Source organism: Paramisgurnus dabryanus, chromosome 9 (assembly GCF_030506205.2).
Source record: "Paramisgurnus dabryanus chromosome 9, PD_genome_1.1, whole genome shotgun sequence".
NCBI classification, from domain to species: Eukaryota; Metazoa; Chordata; class Actinopteri; order Cypriniformes; family Cobitidae; genus Paramisgurnus; species Paramisgurnus dabryanus.
In genome coordinates, this window is record NC_133345.1 from 18,643,103 (window position 1) to 18,665,357 (window position 22,255).

The 22,255-nt window shown below is 39.5% G+C and overlaps 2 long non-coding RNA genes across 2 annotated transcripts in view; both read left to right on the forward strand.

Annotated features, from left to right (window-relative positions):
- Positions 1–22,255, forward strand: part of LOC135746378 (uncharacterized) — a 45,095-nt gene continuing 22,840 nt past the window's right edge. Inside the window, exons 1-2 of the long non-coding RNA XR_010531533.2 lie at positions 1–295; positions 771–864. This is a non-coding gene — a long non-coding RNA (uncharacterized lncRNA). The remainder of the gene's footprint in view (positions 296–770; positions 865–22,255) is intronic.
- Positions 8,398–8,918, forward strand: LOC135732123 (uncharacterized). The gene is made up of 3 exons (XR_012337293.1): positions 8,398–8,529; positions 8,612–8,759; positions 8,849–8,918. It is a non-coding gene; the product is annotated as an uncharacterized lncRNA (long non-coding RNA).

Below are 22,255 nucleotides of genomic sequence, written 5' to 3' on the forward strand. Positions count from 1 at the left end.
AGAGAGCTAAAATGGCGGAGGTTGGGAGTCCCTGCTTTGACTCTGTTTGCAAACTCTTGTTTCATCGTTTAAGCGATTAAATCTCTCGAGTAGACGCTGTCTCTTTAGATGCGAGGGCAAAATAGCACTTTTTGGACTTCCACAGAGGACATCATGTTTAATACGGTTCAGGAAAAATCCAGTCAGAAGTTGTTCACGGAGTTTTCACAATAACTGCTTCTCATGAACCGAAGCTGGATTTGCGCGACGTCTCCTCCTGAAAGTTGGATTACTGTGCACTTCTGGATCACAGGCTGTAAGTATTCACGTTTATTATTTGCCTTTTACAGTACGTTACGTAACCGGAGATTAACATAATGTGCGTGTAGAGCTAAGCTTGCAAGCTAATTGTTTTGTGTTGTAATACGTGTATGTTGAATTATGCAAACTACCGTTTTTTTATCAATGTTGGTTTAGACATGTTTACAAACTTGCTAAGTTACCAGCTAAACTGTTACGGGTAAAATTTGTTCTCATGATCAAACTCAAGAATCTCTTAGTACAGATGATTTGTTTAAAGTTATATGTATTTTACTGTTGTATTTACTTGAAGCTTTCTTAGATTTTGAAACGAAGTAAACACGTAATGTGTGTTGCTAATGTTGGGCCATGTAATATGTAATACATTAACGTTTTAATGAATAGTCTAACGAGTTATAGTCGTTGTACTCTATTGTTATAATATGTCTTTTTGACTGAATACATGTTTGTTTTATTTGTCTATATCCTAGATTCGCAGCTGGACACATCCTTCTACACTGTATGCAAACATGCAACATCATTACACACAGTACAAGGAGTCAGACTGGCATATGAGGAGCAAAGGTGTGTCACACATACAGATGTGGCCTTTAAAAATGCGCGTCTCTGAAAGCAGAATGCCGCGAGCACTTCCGAAATTCTGCGAGATCCCGCAGAAGGGGGAATTGGTGGGGGACGCAGGAAATAAAAAACCTGTAGAGGGCAGTCGTGTTTCAAGTAGGGCATAGCCTACTACGACAATGTGTGCTCGACTTTATGCTTTAAGCATTCTATATGATATTGAAGTAACATGACAGGGATTCTTGGTGCATTGGCAGTACTTTGATGTCACATGCAAGCTTTTTGACAAACATTTGGTTGGCGAAGTTTTCTTTTGCCAGTTACATAAACAGTCAAATATTTTTCATAAAAATCTGACTTAAACGCGGATCATTCGTCTTATTTTTTTTTGTGTACACTTACAGTAGAAGAGACGTGACGATAACGGAGTCTTATAACAAAATAATTCGCAAAGACCTTTGAAGAAACCGAGAGCATTTGCGCAATATCATTAACTAGTTTATCTAATTGTACATTTAGTTTATCTTTGCATCTGAGCGTTTTTAATAGCTTGATTGTAATGCGCTTTTCTGCATTATTGTACTTTTTATATTATCATGTTTTCCTTTACATGGTATGAAACTCGATATAAAGTGTGCAATGATGTTGAATAAATTTGTATAATGTGTTATATTTTGTAGTAAGTAAATAAAATCATGTTGTAAGTGTAAATATTCAATTCGAGGAGTTTCTGAGGTGTTTGTCATCGACAAAAGGCGCAGTTTCTCTGTTGCTGATTAAAACCCGTTGGCTATATGATTTTTTAAAATTAACATTTGTTCTAGTTATTATTTTATTTATTTGCCTACATTTACTCAAATAATATCAATGTAAAAATAGTAAGTAAATCATAGTTCAAGTTAGGCGTAAAATGTACATTTTTTTTAAGTTGTTGTTAAATACAAATAATATTAATTTGAAGAAAGCAATTATTACAGGTTTAAAAACTTAAATATATAATTCTGACATTATCAAATATATTGATTAAAATAATCTGTAAATTAAATACTTATATTATTAAGGCGTATACATCAAATAAAATATGTACATTTTAAACAAAATATCTATTTCTAGTCATTAATTTTGGTTTGTCTAACTAAAAAAAACCCACATAACTGAAATTAAAAGATTTTATTAAGTTACTTTAATCATTTATTTTAGATAGCCTACATTTACAAAGCCACTGAATCATTTTTTACAGTGTATACATTGTGATCTTACGGTATTATTAAATGCATATAAATAAAAATATGTAAAACTAAATAAAATAGATGTCATACACGGACTCCATGAAAGCATACGTTTTCTTGTTCGGTCCACGTGGGTTAAACGGTCACATAGCCTATTCTCCATAAAAATCCGACTAAAATGCGGATTATTTGATTCATTTTTTCTGTGCAATTAGAAGAGACGTGATGTATAACTGAGTCTTATAACAAACCTCTATTCGCGTAGACCTTGAAGAGACCGAGAGCATTTGCGCAATATCATTAACTAGTTTATGTAATTGTACATTTAGTTCATTTTTGCATCTGAACGTTTTTAATAGCTTGGACATGGTTGTAATGCGCTTTTCTGCATTACTGTACTTTTTATATTATCATGTTTTCCTTTACATGGTATGAAACTCGATATAAAGTGTGCAATGGTGTTGAATAAATTTGTATAATGAGTTATATTTTTGTAGTAAGTAAATTAAATCATATTGTGAGTGTAATAATTCATAAATTCGAGGAGTTTCTGAGGTGTTTTTCATCGGCAAAAGGCGCAGTTTCTCTGTTGCTGATTAAAACCTGTTGGCTATATGGGATTTTTTAAAATTAACATTTGTTCTACTTATTATTAATTTATTTTTTTGCCTACATTTACTCAAATAATATCAATGTAAAAATAGTAAGTACATCATAGTTCAAGTTAGGCGTAAAACGTAAATTTTTTTAAGTTGATGTTAAATGCAAATAATATTAATTTGAAGAAAGCAATTATTACAGTTTCAAAAACGTGATGTATAACGGAGTCTTATAACAAAACTCTAATTCGCGTAGACCTTGAAGAGACCGAGAGCATTTGCGCAATATCATTAACTAATTTATCTAATTTTACATTTTTTGTGATTTGTGAATTCATGTTCTGCTTGCCCCAATTCCAAATATTCTGTTGTATTATTATTCCCATTTTTTGTTAAACCGAGTATAACTCCCAAGCTGAACACCTACAAAACTAACCGTTTTGTCCAGTCTTAACAGTGTATGATATTCAGCTGTCTTAATTTAATTATTTTATTCCGCCGAATGGAAAAAAATCCATAGGCTATCTGAATGAATGGGATTCAGGAATAAAGTACAATAGTCTATACGTGCGTTAGTGAGACCTGTCGGCAGATCACGTTTGCCAAAACATGAAAAGAAACGCGTTTTCAAAACATATTGCGAGCAAACACAGACGTCTTCATCCGGACGGGATTACATTTCTCAGATGACCTCTGAGTTCGGCGTGAAACAGTAGGTAAAATGCTCTGAAATTTACAGATTACAGAGGTCGTCAGAGAAAAACACAGACATGGCCGATTCAGACGGGATTAAAAACACAGTGGACCTCTGAGAAGCATGATTTCTCAAAATGATTTTTGTCGAGGGTGCCCCGCAAGCACGAGTTTGAAGCCTATGAATGAAAACGTTATTATTCGCTTTGCGTCAAACCCTGTTGCTGAAGGAGACGGACCGGAGCTCCGGCAAGGTGTGTTGTGGACCCGAGGAGGCGGAGCTGCGCTCCGGCCCAATTTAACCTATTACTTCCACTAACTGAGGTATCCTTCCTCCTTTGCTGTCTGCCTGGTATGATTTTATTGGTCATCTAGGAATAATTTTCACTTTATCTTACTTAATGGGGCGCAGCGCAAACCCGTTGGCCTGTGACATCACACTACCGCGAGATCTATTCAAAAGCATACTGTAGGCCTACTGTCTCGCGGTGCTAAGACGTCACATGCCGTCCGATCGGGCTGCGTGGCGCCGCAAGTCGTCAAACGAGCGCTGAGCATTGAGTCAAATACGCGTCAGAAAATTACAGAGGTCCGGGCGGCCATGCCCTTTTTTGCCTCAAAATGCAGACAAATAATGTTTTTAGTAAGGCATGTTTGTTAAAACTAGTTATATTTCCTATTTAAACTAAGTCCTGGCTTAAGCTTATAAAGACCCCGCAAAAACCCTGCTACAGCTCCTGAGGGGGTGCTCTCACTATTCACATGTAAATAAAATGGTTAGAAACCGGTTTTTCTGGTTCTCATTGCAGGACTGTGCGGGGGGAGGGCATTCCGTTTCCATGTGGAGACATTTAACAAACACATTTGATATACACCAAGTTCCAGATTACAACACCAAAAACACATCACGTTTGATAGCAGTGCATGTAGGCCCTACTCAGGGACGGACTGGGGCTAAAAAACAGCCCTGGACTTTTTCCCAAATAGGCCCATCATCCGGCCATTCGCCCCTAGCCGTGCGCAACAGACACAAGGATGTCCTGATACTATGCCACAATACTGTCAGACTATTAGACAAGGATATTTAATATTTTGTCCATGTCATATTAAACTTTATACCATGGTCTGTTTAAATACTCGATTCTGATTGGCTGGAAGGTGTGCATTAAAACCGTTTAATGCACAGGTAGTTCCAGTCAGTTTGATTACAGTTAGAAATTAATCCGCTACTATAAACATTGGTTACCATAGTAACACAGTTACACTTGCAGAGAGAGCGAGAGAGACAGAGCGAGCGAGAGAGAGAGACGTAAGTGCGTCTCTCTTTAAAGTGCGCCGGTTTTATTTCACACTTTACATAAATAAATGACATGATTAGTTCAAATAAAGATTGCCTTGTCACTGTTGCCTGTCATTCATAAATTATTTTAATAAATCAATTAAAGAATCATTAAGTTAGCTATATGCAGAGGCGTTTCCAGCTTTGAAGGACATTCGGGGCTTAGCCCAGACATATTAAATACAGGGATCACTCAAAGAGTGTATAAAGTGTATAATAAGAATATTAACGTGATCTGTAGCATATAAAAGTGTACTCACCTAATGGCGGCGGGTCGCAGGAGTAAAATGTCATAAGAACTTTAATCTTTCATCTCAAGTAGATTTTTGCACGTGAGTTTTACTCCTGAATGAGCTGATGTCACAGAACCGCCAAAATTAGATTATTAAACTGCTGCGCCGAAGGAATAACGATCAAGTGATAAATAAACCTAAAATACTGTATACCTACTGTATAACCATCTTATTTATGTACCATACATAACGTCTAAAACATAATATAAACAGAACATCTAAAACTAAATATACGTATTGCTGCTGGAGACTTGCCATTTTGTAATTGAATAAATAATGAGGTCAGTGTAAGAAAAGATTACAGGAGCTATTTTGGGGATGTTTTCATAAATATTACTTTGTTTCATGGTATTATGTTTTATATTATTACGTTTAATGTTATAATGCGTTATTATAATTATCTGATTTAAATATTAAAGATACTTTTTCAAGTTACCGTTGTTGAGATCAGTGTTTCCTTTCCCGTAGCTAAATAAGATCTCGTCAGCTCCTCCCCTACCTGTTGCATATTCAACAGAGTGGCAGAAACGGAATAGCCCATAGGCTACCGACAGCAAAGAAACGTATTCTATGGGCTAGATATTTTTTAAGACCTAGCCCTATGTCTATTTCTAACAGACTGTATGCAGTAAAGCCAAAGCACAATGAAATAAGACGACTTGATTTAAAAGGTTTACATAGGCTTTTGTCTGGTTTCATATTTGTCAGTCAACTTTTCAAAATACATTCGAAGCAACGAGGGGATAGACTTTAAAAAAGAGACGCACACAGCCACAGGTAACTCGCGCACGCATCTCTCTCTCTCACTCTCTCGCTCTCTTTCTCTCGCTCTCTCTCTCCCTCGGGTCCTTTTTCATTTCTCTTCTCTGTCTCCCTCTTTTACTAATGAATTTTAATAAATGTGATAATTCATTTAAATAAAAGCAATACAATGGCACTACTTTATTTAAAGCGGACGGAGTGCGAGCCTTAACTTAAGAAAATGACCGTAATTTTTACCCTTCTGTTAAAAAACTACACTGTAAACATTATTTGCAGCGTTAACTTGGCAAATAACCAAGGTATAAGTGGGATAATCCACGGCTAGCCATGCATTAAAGCGTTTTAATGCACTTCGCAGAGGCAACCACCCTCCGCTACGCGTCGGGTGGTTCTTCGCCTCTACGTCGTGCATTAAAACCCTTTAATGCATGGCTAGCCGTGGATTATCCCTTACTTGATGTATAATAAGGCTGTGAAATAATGAAAATAGCTAGGCCTATTAATTTTGTCTGTACAGCTTTCACAAACAACCACCAGGTCTTTGCCAATTCCACAATACTAAACTCAAACATGAAAGACAAGGAAAAAATGCACTCTGATGGAAGACAGACAGAAAGTGCAAGCTAGGATTTTTTGGTTAAACTAATATTTGGTCAATTATTTAGCCCCCTTTCTTATTAGCACGTTTAGAGTGGTTGCAATGCATGCCTGATATTTACCCGTTTAATTCAATACCTTAGCCTAATTGTAGCAGAAAATGTGAGCTCACTATAATCTCTCATATACAGTACAATAAAGTCAATGAAAGAAATGAAAACCAATGCAATACGATGAATGTCCACCCACAGACTGATTTCAAACGGGGTTGGATAAATATTTTTTGCTTTGATGTGTGTGATTTTGGTTAGATGACAGTTGTAGGTTACAGTTTGACAAGAGTTTACAGTTTGACAAAAGCAAAATGTTTTGTTTTATTGCGACTGTATACAAATATAAGCAAACACTTTGCCGTTTGAATTATGTCCCATATGAACAAAATGACAGAGTATGTATTGTTTTTATGTTTCCGCTGTTCAATCGCGCCCGCGCCTCTCTCTCTCTCTCTCTCACACACACGCGCGTGCGCACACACTCACATCACGTCTTTCTCTAACACTAGTTGCGCATTACCTTAATTTTCACGCGAGTTTAATTTATTTTTATATCGTGTATATTATATTATAATGTCACGTGTCCTGCTACTACTGGCACTTAGCTCTTGCTGATGTGAAGTTAACTCGGTCTGTCCCTCATCATGACCAGGCTGTGGATGCTCAGGCTCGCAAACATAGACGCTAACGAATTCCGGGAATCCGTTGACCAATCACGGCTAGTAGGCCGACTCTTCTTCCTTGTTTTTTTACACTTAGCAGCATATAAGTGATCGTATTAGTGCCTCTGCTGTTGGCTGTTCATATTGCGTTATTAGACTTTTTTTGCCACCGGCCGGGCGACGGCCCTCCGTTGAACGGCCGTTCTGGACTTTTCCAGAACGCACAGATTGCCAATCCGTCCCTGGCCCTACTTATTTGAGTATATTGATAGAGTAAGTATTATGTTGGACACTATTTTGGATATCAAATTGTCCTTTTCTCCAGACAAATAAAACACTGATGTGCATGTCTATAGATCTTATCTAAAGAGTCATTGCTATCATTTTCACTTTTGTGTTGGGTTAATTCCCTGACCAGACCTCTGTCATTTTCTTACGCTCGTCTTATAATTTGACTCAACGCTCAGCGCTTGTGTGGCTTCTTGCTGCGCAGCGCAGACCAATCGGCATGTGACGTCTATAAGCAGAGGTGGGACAAAGTGAAGGTGGGGCACTAAACAGAAGATACAGTCTGTCAGAATATCTCTCCACAGTTAGAGATGTAAAGCAGAGACGAATCCTCACTAAATACAGACTCAGTGATCACAGTCTGGCAATAGAGAAAGGCCGACATAGACAAACATGGCTCCCAAAAGAAGAGCGAATCTGTGTCCATTGTGACAGTGGCGAGATCGAGACAGAGACACAAGTAGTTGTAGCGGGACGGCATTCGTCAAACTTTTATGACCCCCTCCCCCACCCGGTGACAGTTGCTATCTGACAGGTCGTTTTTATGACCCTTTGACAGGGGGGCGGGACCATCAATCAAAATCTGTACAAGTTGTCAACTTTAGACAGAAAGTATTTAATGGTTTTATTGCCGGTCATTTAGAGTGATTGTTTTTCCTGAGTGTGTTTTATGTCACGCGTATGCTGTTATGTTTAATGACAGGTTGTGTTTGTGACATTTGCTGTTTATTGACATTTGATGTCAGATCTCAACCATCCTTTGCTCGCCCCGTGCGCTTCTCAATACTGCGTGTCACACTGCGGGTGTGTTGTTGAATCTAAAGTTTTGCAACATCAAAAGTTTATTTAAAGGCAATCACTAATCATATATATATATATATATATATATATATATATATATATATATATATATATGTATATATATGTGATTAGATGTAACTGGTTAAACTTAAAGCCGATATTTTCTATCGAACTAGTCTATTTTCTGTTCAGACACAAAGTTTTCTGATGCTGATATTATGACAGTGTGTGTTTGTGTGGGGGTCGTGTGATGTAATCTTTGAAAGTTTATGACCGAACCTTTATTGGGGAGCGACAAGAGATCTCCGGCATCAGTTTGGATGGATCAGAGCTGTTATACTCAAGTCTATTGGTACGTATGTGTTTCGCTGTGTTCGTTCCAGTATTTTGTCTGATTTATTTAAAAACTAAAAATTCAATCTCTGGTATTGCAGCGAAATTGTCTAAACTGGTATTAACTATTCCTGGTAAATCGCGGAGAAGAGTGGAATGAACAAAAAAGTCAGACCGTGACTAGAACCATCAGCAGTGTAACAAGGAAATCTTGGAACAAAAGAGACGCAGAGTGGAGCGTGTTGTCCGGTGTGTATTTATTTAATCCTGTTACAATAGATTTAAACAAACTGGTTTGTTTAAATATTTTCTAATAACATGTGTTATCTGTTTTAAAGGTTTGGATATCAGCGGCAAAGCGAACGTTGTGTGTACTATTGCAAAATATATATAGCGGATCTCCACGGTACGTTTATGTTGCATAAGAAAAAAGTTGTTTTATTTAGATATTTGTCCTAATAACTTGTTTTTATCTGTTTACAGACTAGGATACCGACCACAACACTTTGGACGTATCTTTAAAAAAGAGAAAATCAGAGACTTTTTGGATTTGTCTGGGCACATTTTAAACATTTTGTGTCATATTGGATTTTAAACATTTCGGATATTGGATACCTGTGTTGATTTGTCCACAGAGCTGATCGTTTTTTAAAATCACAAGGGTAAGTGACTATTATAAATTGTTTTGATGTTATTTTAAAATTGTGTTCTTAATACCTATTGTTTTAGTTTTCATCGTTTATATAATCCGTTTTTATACTCATTTTGGTTTAGAGTTTTCATTGTTTTAAACATATTGTTTTACTGTTGTTTTAAACTTGTGTTCTTGTTATATTTTTGGTTTAGTTTTCATCGTTTATATAATCAGTCTTTATATTAATTTTGGTTTAGAGTTTTTCATTGTTTTAAATATATTGCTTTACTGTTGTTTTAAACTTGTGTCCTTAATACCTATTGGTTTTATTTTTCATCGTAATCCGTTTTTATACTCATTTTGGTTTAGAGTTTTTACATTGATTTAACTATATTGTTTGTTTTGTTGGTTTAGTTTTATTGTGTTTACATTGTTTGATTATTTGAATATTTTGGGGTTTCACTGTGTTTCCGAATATTGTGTTAGAAATGGCCCAAAAACGTAATTCGGACTCTGGTTGTAGTCATGCGAATAAAATTATAAGGCGCAATGAATCCCCGCTTGATATATTTGATTACGAATTGGTAATGCAAATACTGATAGAAACTGTCAGAGCTATGAATGGAAATCAGCGTAATTCAGCCGAATTCGCAGAATTGATAAGTATGCTCGATCCCATTTCACAGCCCCCTCCAGAGCCTACTATGGTCTTAGATCCTGATGTTTTAAATACGCATCAAGTTTTTGAGGTTCCAGAAGCTGTATTTATCAATAATCAAATTGATCCAGAGGCTCCAGTCGTTGATCTAAACGACGGGGCATCCGAGAATTTACATGTTCAACACGGTGGTGAGGGGGCGGCCGACCCCCACCACAATTCTGAAATGGCTGATATGGGTCTAACGTCCGAAGACGTTGAGAGGCTTGTGAGAGACGGGGGTGAATTTAATGGTTATACCGTCGTTCCTCGTACAAGATTTAAAAGTGTGGAAATACTTAGGAGTTTAAATCTGAGGGCAATAGCTTCTACAGATATGGCATCGTACGTGCTATTTTTGGATGGTGTTCTGAATGAAATAGTCTCTCTATCTAGAATATTAGGTGGTGATGGGGGTATTATAAATGTTTTATTACGCGGAGAGTCATTAATGTCGGATATAAATGCGATGCTTACGCCCGCTAACGATTATAGCGTCTCCGCGCTGTCAGACCAGCTTGAAAGAGTCATGCAAAGCAACAGGGCCGTGCGCGTTGATGACAATCTGATGTTAAACGTGTCTATTGTAAGAAGCAAAAACGGCGGTGGTGGTGCTCGCAGAAAATTCAGCGATCTAGCACACAATGAGGTTATAAAAAGAAATAGAATGAATCTTTTTTGCCCAACAAATATGTCCGACAAGCTATGCTTCGCACTTTGTCTGGCACACTTTTTGAACCCCCAAAAAACAGACCCAGAATTAATGCCCATAGCTGCTGACATTCAAAAAAAGGCTGGATTTTCAATCCAAGATATGATACGATTTAATGACGTCGCTTTGTTTGAGAGATTGTTAAACATCAAAATTGTAGTTTTTCACAGATCAAGCACTGGTGGTTTGGAAAAATACATGACAAAAAATAAGCCCCACTACAAGACGGTGTTTCTCTATCTGTCCGATAGTCATTACTTCATGATAAAAAGTTTGACAGCATTTATCGGATGCAAGTACGTCTGCGACTATTGCTATGCGGGCTTTTCTAATAAGAGAGATCATAAATGCAGATACGCCTGTGACATATGCAATGCCCCCGACTGTTACAAACACACGGCGAAGACGATACACTGTGCTGATTGTTTGAGGTACTGTAAATCCCAATATTGTTATGATATGCATAAAAAACCTCCACTGAATCAACAGTATGCCCAGTGTGACGTGACCAAATACTGTCCAACATGTAATCAGCGCTATTACATTAGCGGTGACAAGCCAAAACCGCACAAATGCACACCGGAGAAGTGTTTGCATTGTGGCATGGAGTTGACACCCGATGCGGTTCATCAATGTTTTATTCAGCCCCTAAGGCTCGAGACACCCAGTGAGAAGTACATCTTCTATGATTTTGAGACTCGCTACGAGGGTGGCAAGCATGTTGCAAACTTTGTTTGCGCCATCACTTTTGCGGGTGAAGAATTCACGGCAGAGGGCCCCGAATGCATCGCACAGCTAGTGCAGAGATTCAGACACCCTAGGTACACCGATTACACGTGGATAGCTCACAACGCTTCTGGCTTTGACAATTTTATTCTTTTGGAATATTTCACAAAAGTGGGGCTCACTCTTAAAATCATGATGCAAGGATGTCGTCTGATATTTATGTTTGACGAAAGCTACAAGCAAAGATTTATCGATAGCTTCTCATTTCTCCCAATGAGTCTAGCCAAGACAGCATCTGCCATGAATCTGACCTGTGCAGAGAAGGGCTATTTTCCACATCACTTTAACCGTGTGGAAAATGAAAACTACATAGGCCCCTATCCGGACAAAAAAATGTACGGATATGACACAATGTCAGAGAAGGCCAGGGAACAGTTTGACGATTGGTACAAGACCGTAGAGTGTAAAGTTTTTGACTTTAAAAAAGAGCTGGCACTTTACGGCAAGAACGATGTTGTTTTGTTGAGAGAGGCGTGCATGAAATATCGTGATGAGTTTATACAGTGCACCGCCCTTGACCCCTTCAGATACACAACTCTGGCATCGTGCTGCATGGCCGTGTACAAGACCCATTATCTGGAGAGAGACACCTTAGCGTTGACGCACAACGGCGCCTATCTGACTAAGAACAAAGCCTATTCAAACGCCTCCATCGAATGGCTTGAATATGTCAGTCATTCGCGAGGCGTCGATGTACAGCACGCGCTAAATCGTGGTGAAATGTCGTTCGGATCCTACCATGTGGATGGTGCTTTTTCAGAAAGATGGTCAAACTTATATTTTGGAATTTTTAGGATGCCTCTGGCACAGTCATACGTGCAAATATAATGAATATGATATTCATCCTGTGACAAAATTGACGCACGCTGTACACAGAAGACAGCATGAGGCCAAAATGGATGTTTTGGAGAAGTCGTATGGGTTGAATGTTGAGGTTATGTGGGAGTGTGAATGGGACGCTGCTAAGCAGTCTGATCCTGACGTAATAGCGTTTATGTCCACTTACACGCACCCCGAGAGACTGAAACCCCGCGACGCTCTATTTGGCGGACGCACTAACGCGTACAAGCTCTATCATAAAGCCGCCGAAGGTGAGAAAATCAGATATGTCGATTTTACAAGTCTGTATCCCTTCTGTCAGGCCAAGAAGTGCTACCCGATAGGACATCCCCAGATAATTTTAAAAGATTTTGAACCCCTTGAAAATTATTACGGGCTTATCAAGGCATCAGTGTTACCCCCAAGAAACCTGCTGCACCCCGTGCTCCCATACAGAGCCAATAATAAACTGAATTTCCCTCTCTGCGCAACCTGCTGTGAGCAGCAGAATCAGTCTACCCCCTGCGATCACACAGATGAGCAGCGAACGCTTTCAGGGTGTTGGGTAAGTCTCGAGCTGTTAAAGGCTATCGAGAAGGGTTACATGGTGACAAAAGTGGACGAAGTGTGGCATTTTCCACAATCCTCAGAAACCTTGTTTTGTGAATATGTCAAAACATTTTTACAATACAAGCAAGAGGCCAGTGGGTACCCCGCACACGTAGTGACAGATCAGGACAAAGATGCCTACATTGCTGATTACTTTGAGAAAGAGGGGATACAAATGAATCCTGATAAGATAAGCCTTAACCCCGCGAGACGATCTATCAATAAGCTGTTGTTAAACAGTTTGTGGGGTCGTTTTTCTATGAGAGAAAATATGCCCACCACAGTGTTGCATCCGGAAGAGTTTACGAGATACATTTTTGGCATGGCGTACGAGATTAAACACTTTTCGTTTGTGTCAGACAACGTCGCTCTAGTGCAATGGATCCATCCGAACGGCAAAGGCGCGCGCACGCGTGACATAAACATATTTCTAGGCGCCTTTACCACAGCTCACGCGCGTCTAGAGTTGTATGACCTTATGGACAGGCTGAATGAGCGTGTGCTTTACAGCGATACCGACAGCGTGATTTTCACGTCTAAAGACGGCGAGTGGGACCCCCCGCTGGGGCCGTATCTAGGTAATCTGACTGATGAAATTGGGGATGATGATTTTGCGGTCGAGTTTGTGTCGTGCGGTCCAAAAACATACGCTTACCGTACCGCAAAGGGGCGTTCTGTCCTAAAGGCCAAAGGCATCGTGCAAAATTATACAAACTCCCAAATTATCACATTAGACACACTGGTTGATCTTGTCCGTGATTATGTTAATGAGGGTGATCGTGACAGGCACGTGCTAGCTTCTGCTGACAGCATTGTGAGGAATAAAAGACACCTCACGCTCCACAACAAGACAGTTGTGAAGAAGTTTAAACTCGTATACAACAAGCGAGTAATAAACAAAGAAAATCTGACGACGTTACCGTATGGATTCTGATAACGTTTTTGGGCATAAAGGTGCCAGGGATGCTAAAGACCATGACTTTAGGCTACAGCATCCATTCTCTTTAATTGTAGCGGGGCCAGCCAACAGTGGGAAATCAATCTTTGTTAAGATGTTGTTGGAAAATGCTGTAAATTTGATTTCTGAAAAGATTGAGAATATTGTAATTATATATGAATGTTGGCAAAAAATGTATGAAGAAATATCAAGAATGTACAAAATTAAATTCGTTGAAGGGATTCCACAGACTCTGAATGATGATCATTTGTTTCCTGTTAATAAAACATCTCTGCTAATTCTAGACGATGTCATGCGTGATGCTTCTGGAAACATCGAAGTGGAAAAGGCATTCACTCAGTATGTACACCACAGAAACTTGAGCGTTATTTATATTGTACAGAATTTATTTTGCCAGGGAAAGTCGAGCAGGACTATAGCTTTGAACACAAATTATCTAATTCTTTTTAAAAAACCCCGAGACACAAATCAGGTCATGGTTCTAGCCAGACAGATGTACCCCGGAGAAACAAAATATTTTATGGAGGCTTACAAAGACGCGACCAGTCAACCTTTTGGGTATCTTATGATTGACTATAAAGCCAAAACACCGGAGCTGTATCGTCTCAGAACAGATTTGCTTTCACCGCACCCAGTGGTGTACGTCCGGAAAAGAAAACAAAGAGTTTGAAAATGTCTGATAGGCTTTGTAGAAACCTCCCTCTTTTAAAACTTCTATTAAAATCATCACCCAAACAGAGACGTGTTATTCTACAATCTGCCACGGATGATTTCGTTGTGGCATTGTGCGAACTAGCTCTTAATTTATTACACGGACATATACCTCTAAAACATGTGCAGTACCAAAAATTGAAAAAGAAGAAACGTGAGATAAAAATCGTTGCGGACAAGAAGATTAGTGTGGGGAGAAAGAGACGTTTGATAAACCAGCAGGGTGGCTTCCTTCTTCCCCTCCTAAGCGTCGCTATCCCTTTTATTACAAGTCTGATTGCCTCTAGATAAAGACCAGAGAATGGAATTTGCGGAGAAAATGTATCTAGTCCCACAGCATCAACTGGATAAACTAAAGACCGAATCCCCTCGTGAATCTATTCAACAGAATGTCGAGAGCGATATGGATGAATCTATACGAAATATTTTGCACAGAAATGATTTGGATGTTTATGAAAAAGCAAAGTTGTACTCGAACGCCTTACAGAGATTTTTAACAATCGCAAAACACAGAGACCGTGAAGTCAACACTTTAACATTAAGCCTTCCCCCCTCTGATCACACAGATAAGGAGCAAACTACTTTGGCTGTTAAGGCTAATGATGCAGAGGATGTTGTGAATGATGTGTTAAACAATGCTCCACAAAAAAGTTTAAAAAACATCAGATACATTTTAGATAAAATGTCTAAAGCTAAAGATGTATCTTCATGGACAGGTTCAGGGGAATTTGTGTTTAGGGGAAGACCTATACATGGGTCCCATTTGTTTGATTTAGTGAAAAGTGTTACCGCTTCGCATAAGATCAAAGACGAACACAGACCTGTAGGTTGGTCAGAGTTTTTAGAGGCGATCTCATTGTTAAATTTGCCCTATTCTATACTACCAAACCATGCAGTCAGACAGGCTGTTCAGTCTTTTAAATCACCGGCCACATCATCTGGTGTGCCGGCTCCTTACGGAAAAAGTAAAAAACGAAGATCACGGGCTCGAGCATCTGTTGCTCTATCGGATGAACCTCTGTTTAAATCACCCAATCTAGATTATAACAAATGGTTACGTTTCTAATTTTTTTTTCCATTGATGTTGTTGTTGTTGAATGTCTGTATTAATAAATAAAAAACAATCTTTCTGAAAAATCTTGTTCTGGTTAATAGTGTATTTATTGAATAAAAACATTATACAAACATGTATCCCGTCTGCACACACTGAACACATTTAAACACATTTTTATAACAATCAGACGGTTTTATCTTTTTCACAAAACACGATACCATGTTGTCATTTTTAAGCAGATCATCTGTATACTTTTTTAAAACATTTTCATATTCACGATCCATGCACATATTATACAGGAAAAAAACACAATGCTGACCGCAGGTATCTGTTGAGAAATCCTGGACTTGTTTGGCAGAGTATTGCACCGTTACAGAATTGAGATTTAAAAAGTCATTGATTTGATGGGGAAAACGGTAATGATCCGGTCTGTTGCCAAAACTGTCAAAAAAACAACCCACTCCGTATTTGTTTATGTAAATAGATAACCAATGTTCGCCGGGGAGTCCGGACGGGTGTGTATTAATTATGACCATGGCAGGCAATGTTCTTAGGGGGTCATCTGGTAAATGGTCACACGGCACCACTCCAAGGAAATGCGTATTGCATGAGATTTTATCCATTAGGCTCGTTAGTTGCAGAGTGTTCATGATTAATAGTAATCAATCATAACCTGTCGGCGATTAGATATTTCCAGAATTGAATCATAAATCGCATATACGATCAGAGTTATCGTATTTTGGAGAGGCTGCCTAAAACGAAGTTCTAATCTGATATTGCCTGATTTGACTAGCGACACGTGACGCCCACATTCTTCATCTGGTGTGAGGTTAAACGCATAGAGCGTATATCCGTGCAGAAAGGCCTCTCTATCGATAGACAGAGCTTGATTTTTCAAATGTTTTCCCGAGGCCAATGCTAGCTGGTAAAATTCCCTTACAGCAGCACCGCTTCCAAAGTCAGGCTGGAGAGGTTTTGAAGGTGTCTGAACACCGTCAGAATAGATCGCCAAGAATTCCAGATCGTAGTTTTTAAATGCAAAGGGGTTTTTATTATAAGCGCCTGTAAAAGCGTCATTATCAACCATAGCCAGAACGATGGATTTGGGTAGGGTTCCTAAAAATAAGTTTTCTTGGTTACATACACGGGAACCAGCAGGTATGGAGAAGTTTTTCAAACACACTCTGTCGATGGGGTATTTGGCTGTAGCTGATAACAGAGCCTGAGCGTGCCCCAGTCTCACAGCTGGTGACACTGAAACTTTTTTAACAAACAGAGATGCTGAAACAATGTTTATTCGGTAGTTTATATTATCGTTTCTCATCAAACAAAACTCATCTTTGGCCCTAGTCATACGTATTTTAATATCCACGCCGTTAAGCATCAATTTTTCTTGAAAGAATATATCGCTATGAATGGGTCCTAATAACTCGACGATATTACTGGACTCTGTAAAGGCTGCTCTCTTTGTCAGGCCTCTATTTCCAGCAGCTGGGTCTGTAGCGTCCATATGACCCGGCGAATCTTTATAATAAAGTCCAGAGGAGAACGTTGTTTCGAGAACGTCTGTTCCATAGTTTAACAAACACTCTATGACGCAGCGATAAGGATGCGTGCTGGAACTCTGCGAAATTAATCTATCCCCGAGCGACACGTCCGTTTGGGCAAACAAACTTCCAATAGGATAATTCACTAACCCCACTGGCGCTCCGGTGGCTATGTCCGTACCGTTAGGATTAGTAATTTTCACCCTTAAAAACAGCAATGTGTTATTTAAATCGATATAATCCTCTCCGGTTCCTGCTATAAAAAACTCCAACGGGGCTGTGTCTGATAGTGCTGATAAAGGTGGTATTTCTACATAAGTATTTTTTTCAATAGATGTCTGAGTCAGAGGTACCATGAATAAATCCAGTTCGGATTTAATACACTCTTCTGACATGTTGTGTAGCAGTGCCATGATCTAGAAAATAGTTTTAACTCTCTTTGCCGGTGGTTTTTTTACTGATGTCTTGCGCTTACGCTTTGCAACTGATGATTTCTTGACTGTACGCCGTGCTTTCTTTGGTTTCTGGCCACTCCTATTGGTTCCCGGCGGCCTATACACACGTTTGCGAGACATAACCATCAAACCCGAACCGTCCTGTTCGTGGTTGTTGAAAGAGCCTGCCATCGTATTGCTAACGACGTCACTAAATATGTTTTTCGCCGCAGATTTAAGATGCGGTTTGGCTATGTTAAAGCCACGCTTCAACAAGGGCATGGCGAATCTAAACAGACCTCTGAAAAGCCCCCCAAGCCCATTACCGTACATGACCCCTCCCCCCACATATCCTGGTAGTCCATTTCCAGCCTGGTTTGTATAATATGTCACGTAGCGCTCGGGGTTTGCGTTATAATTATAATTGTAATAAGACATTACTGAATATTAAAAAGATGACTGCTTCACGGGTCTAAAATGTAGTTTAACACACACTTTACCGTAAGAAAACGCAACGTCTTTGTTTTGATCGTCCTTTACTTCAATAGCAATTTCTGTGATAACGGACTTGTTTGTAGGTACGTAATGAGGTTTGTCGTATCTAATACTGACGATGTTGTTGTTTTCACCAGTTATATGTACGCATCCTAGGAGCGGAACATATGCGTCACCTACTGATTGATATTCGATAATGTCCGTGTAGATATAGAGCGAATAGAAGCCTCCGTGTATGTCTGCTTGATGTGGACCTCTTGTCGTAACATCTTTGACAGGCTCAGAGTCGGGTGACCGCATGGCCATCCCTATAGGCACATTCGGTTTCAGCCCTAAAATAACAGCCAACTTTCCGCTAAACATTAACAAGACACCGGCTGGTGCTTTTAAAAAGACCCTGTTTCTTATGTTATCATAGCCCATGACTCCGTTTTCACTAATCACCGATGTGACATTTTCATAATATCCTGCTTTTATAAACAGACGTTTACTATCGTTGTAAATATTGGACTCTCCTACTTCTGTAATTATATCAAAAAATGCGTCTTCGGTACTAAATGTGTACCATGTTCTAGGATATTCAATTTCAACAATCCCCACCTCCCATTTGCCTCTCAGGTTTATAGGATTTCCTAACATGGTCCTATAATTTGAGATAGTATTGTTGGTGTAGACATCCAAAGATGCGTTGCATGGTAATGTGACATAAAATCCACCGTCACCCATGTCTACTTTTTATTGGACTGACTTTATTCTGCGTGGGTTTCTCCTTTTTAAGGATTCTGTATATCGATCACCTCTTTTTCTGCGACCCAGCTATTAAATTTATCAGGCCATCCGAGCCATTTCACTAAAACCAATATTTTTTTGCCACGTTTTTTCTTGTCTAAGATTTTTTCTACTTTAAATGCCTTGTTTTCACACACAGATATTTTTTGTAATTCTTGTTCGTAAAAGCGACCATCAATAACTTCGTTATCGTAATCCTGTAATTTGTAGACCGGTGGATCCCGGGGTATACACTCTGCGATTGTAAAATACTCTTCTGTGTAATTCTGTTCATAACCTTTCGCGAACGGACCCCTTACTTTGGAGATTCTGACAACATCCCCGATCTTGTATTTAAAACACACGGGTTTGTCTCGTCGCACTCCTGCAGGTCCATACAGATTTTCAAACACAACGTGTTCAATATCTTTGTTGACATCCACAGGTCTCATCTTAATACTCCTGTGATAAATGGTGTTGTATCCCAGCGTGATATCTTGTAACACGTCAATATATCTCCTGGAGTTTGTGGCTGTTAAAAAACGCCACATTAAGTTTTTGAGACTGCGATTAAACCTTTCAACCACAGAAGCTTTTAAATCCGATGCGACGGCAAAATGATGAATATTATATTTTTTAACAACTTCTTGAAAATGCTTGTTAAAAAATTCTTTCCCCTGATCAGTCTGTATTTTTTGAGGTACCCGACCTTCATCAAGTATTGATTCAAAAGCCTTAGCGACCTCAACACCGCTTTTGTTCTTTAAGACCCGAGTCCACGCATATTTACTAAACACATCTATGCATGTGAGTAAAAATTTTGTGTCGTCATTTTCCTTGGAATATGCAGACATATCGACCAAATCAGCTTGAAATTGCATGTCTATCCCGTAAACAATCACTTTGTTTCTTTTGAATTTAAGAGGGGCCTGTCTATGTAATGTGTAGGCATCCTGTGAGGAGAGCCAGTCTGAAACCTCGTCGTCATTTAACACCACATCGTAATCTTTTAAAACAGCTTGTTTTAAACGATTTTTACCACCTAAAGACCCGGGGTTGGATGGTGTGTAATATACTTTGCTCATGAGCTCTGCCGACATGATGTCTCCTCATCAGACCACAAATAAGTAATGCATGAGAGTTGGTTAGAAAGTCTTTTTTTATTTTCACACACAGCAACGATAATACAGAAAGTCATTACATGGTGTCTAAATACCATAAAAAGTGTATACATGAAAATTTTTTTTATCAATCATATATTCAGCAGCTGTTGCGACAACTTCGTACACATTAAACTGTGCATTCTTTAAAATCATAGCAATGCATAAATCAATTACATATGTAGACATTGTGATTACATCGCCTATGTAAAAATTATCATGACTTTTATACATCAAATCTAGAGTTTTTTTAATAAAAACACAAGGATGATCTTCGGCATTAACACACATCTGCACCATGGTATTCCATGTCTTAGCAATATCTCGAACATCAGACATTTGTTGTTTGAGGTTGGTCACACGTTTGACTGTGTTTTCACAAGCATCAGGTTTGAAATCAAAGTCAGTTTCAAGAGATATCACGCTACATAAGAGTTTAACCAGTTCGCGTTTATAATGGTTTTTAAACATATTTTTAATCAGTCCGGTAAAACACAGATTCCCCATCTGAATATCGATGTCAGTTCAAACTCAGCAGATTTTACTCCAGGAGTCCACACAATCGTAGACGAGTTTCTCACATTTCTCGTCGACTAGCTCATCTGTAATTTCTTTCAGCTTAGCCACAACGTAAGGTTCAGACCTTAGTTCACACAGAATAGCATCCACAGCTCCTTGGATCCGCAGGGGATGAAGTTTCAGACCGATCTGGTTCAGAGCTTGTACGATGATGTGTTTAAACTCCGGTTTAAACAAGGTTCTGGTGAACTCTTCATAATTAAAGTCAAAGTAATAGGGTGTGGGTTCATAGAGGCATCCGTGTTGTATTTGACTAGGATGGTTGATTTTGCAGCCGTAGCATTCACGTTTCATCTTTGAACCGACGGTGCTTCCCAGAACGGACGCAACAATGGCCTTTATTAGCTTAAAGCCATCGACTCCGATACAGCCGTCCACGCCGTCCTCTGATGCACTGTGCGCGGCTGTAGCGATGTTACAGCTACGCGTTGTGAGGAAGTTCAGATTGTGATACCCCAGCTCTCTGCAGAACTCATCCAGCCAGCTGTTAATAGGCGGTGTGTCCTCAACACTTGGCGGGGGAGCCTCCATGGTATCGGGTGTATCTTTGACTGTGTGGCAGGGTGTTTCAGAGTCTTGAGTCATTATGGATCAGTGTGTTTGCGGGGTCTGTGACGGCTCATTTAATGCTTGTAGTAAGTGGGCGGAGTCGACATCTCGTCGGTCTCAGCCATGCTTCCGCGGGGGTCAAACAATTTAACCCTTACGGAGTTGTATTGATCTCGCATCTTGCACCATCTAAACATTTTGTCAATGTGAGCAAAAATATCTCCAAGCACACGAACGTCGCGCCATTGGAATATGAATTGCAGATCGTAGTGGTTGTTGTGCTCATCCTCGGGTATAGGCCAAGTACGCTCGGAAATCTTTGATGCGTCTCTACATGTGAAAATGTAGACACACTCATCAAGTTTCTTTTTACACTGATTGGCGACTACACGATAGCGCATACCCCGTGTCACACCGTTCCACTCTCCAACGTACAACGGCACGTCACAAAATCCTTGCACATCTTTCCAGATACGTTTGTAGAACAATGACCAGTCTTTAGCAGGGAGGAAAAGGAATGGATCGCCGTATTCATGTTTCTCACCAGATTCCACACTGTAAACCTTTACAGTGCGCAATTTCTTGTCAAACTCGTAGTACCCCAAACGCTTGTCAGCCATTAGAAATTCATATTTAACAGCGTCTTCCGAATCGTGTAAAAATTCTGTCATACGCACACGATGTCCCACACCCCTCCGGGGCGCGAAAGTTAGATCCTCATCCATTTCCATACCAGAAGCCGGAGGTGTATTAAACGCGCCAGCCATTGTTCAACGGTTAAGTCAGAGTCAAAGTGTTTTCAGTCACTGAAAACCTATAACCTGTTTTAAACAACCCTATCTTATAACAGCCCATTTATACAACACACACCCGCAGTGTGACACGCAGTGGTGAGACGCGCACGGTTCGAAAAGGGAGGGGTGATAGACAGCAAATGTCACAAACACAACCTGTCATTAAACATAACACCATACGCTTGACATAAAACACACTCAGGAAAAACAATCACTCTAAATGACCGGCAATAAAACCATTAAATACTTTCTGTCTAAAGTTGACAACTTGTACAGATTTTGATTGATGGTCCCGCCCCCCTGTCAAAGGGTCATAAAAACGACCTGTCAGATAGCAACTGTCACCGGGTGGGGGAGGGGGTCATAAAAGTTTGACGAATGCCGTCCCGCTACAACTACTGACACACTTTCTCCTTTACTGTGGTAAATATAAAGAGCT